The following is a 1,580-nucleotide window of genomic DNA, read 5'->3' on the forward strand; positions in this document are numbered from 1 at the left end:
GTATATAGATCGATGGAACAAAATAGAGAGCACAGAAATGAACTCATGCCTTTATGATAAATTAATATTTGACTAAAGATGAAAGAACATATAATGGGCTAGAGATAGTCTATTCAATAAATAGGGACCCTACCAGTACACAAATTTCATGCACTGGCCCAATAAATAGACTATCTCTATTTATTGAATAGAATATTGGACAGATAGGTGCATAAAATGAAACTAGACAGCCTCCTTACACAATATATAAGAATAAGCTAAAAATGAAATAAAGACTTAAATGTTATACTTGAATCCCTAAAAATCCTAGAAGAAAGCATAGGCAATAAAATCTCAGACACTTTTTATAGCAATATTTTTTCTGATGTATCTCCTCAGGTAAGGGAAACAGAAGACAAAAGTAAACAAATGTGACTACATCAAACTAAAAAGTTTTTGCACAGAAAAAGAAACCATCAACAAAATGAAAAGAGAATAGGAGAATATATTCACCAATGATGTATCTGATAAGGGGTTAATATCCAAAATTTATAAAGAAACTATAGATCAGATCACCATGAAAGTCTCTTCCGGTCTTAAGATTTGGAGAAAGGCCACTCTTCCATCTCCCAAACGGACTCTCATACAGGCTGCTATTCTTTGGCTTGGGGGGCGGGGGAAGAGGAGGAGGAGGAGGAGGAGGAGAGAAATTCAATACAAATGTTATCTCTTCTGGGAGATATTCACAAGAAATTCTATCTTGACACTGCGCTATCCCTGTAGCCATCACCCTACCTACTCTTTATAATCAGATTTCTTTGGAAGAGGTTATTCTTGATGACTCGAATTCCTTGCTTCACATTTTTCCCATAGCACACTGTAAACTACTGATTCTTGCCATTACATTCTTAAATTGACTAGAAAAGGTCACCTGAAACATCTAATGCACCATGATATTTTGTGTGTATTTTTATTGTATAAATATATGTAACACAAAAGTTACTGTTTAATCACATTTGTGTTCAATTCTGTGGCATTAAGTACATTCACAATGTTAGGCAAGCATCACCACTATTCATTTCAAGAAATTTTTTATCATCACAAAAAGTCTGTATCCATTATACAAGAACTCCTCTTTCCCCTCTGCCCTCAGCACCTGGTAACTGCTATCCTACTTTCTGTCTCTATGAATTTGCCTATTCTGGATACCTCATAAAGTCATGTGATATTCGTCCTTTTGTGTCTGGCTTATTTCACTTAGCATAGAAGACAAAAGTAAACAAATGTGACTACATCAAACTAAAAAGTTTTTGCACAGAAAAAGAAACCATCAACAAAATGAAAAGAGAATAGGAGAATATATTCACCAATGATGTATCTGATAAGGGGTTAATATCCAAAATTTATAAAGAAACTATACAACTCAACACCAAAAAGAAGAAGAGAAAAGAGGAGAAGGAGGAAGAAGAAGAGGAGGAAGAGGAGGAGGATTCCAGGGCTTGCTCTTTCCAGAAGCAGGTTGCTGGCATCAGTGTCAGGGAGAATGGGCCCAAGGTAATGGGGTGAGGAGAGGCTGGAGGGCCCCAGAACTGGGGTTCCAG

The sequence above is a fragment of the Myotis davidii genome, unplaced genomic scaffold (assembly GCF_000327345.1).
Source record: "Myotis davidii unplaced genomic scaffold, ASM32734v1 scaffold185, whole genome shotgun sequence".
In the NCBI taxonomy this organism is placed as follows: domain Eukaryota; kingdom Metazoa; phylum Chordata; class Mammalia; order Chiroptera; family Vespertilionidae; genus Myotis; species Myotis davidii.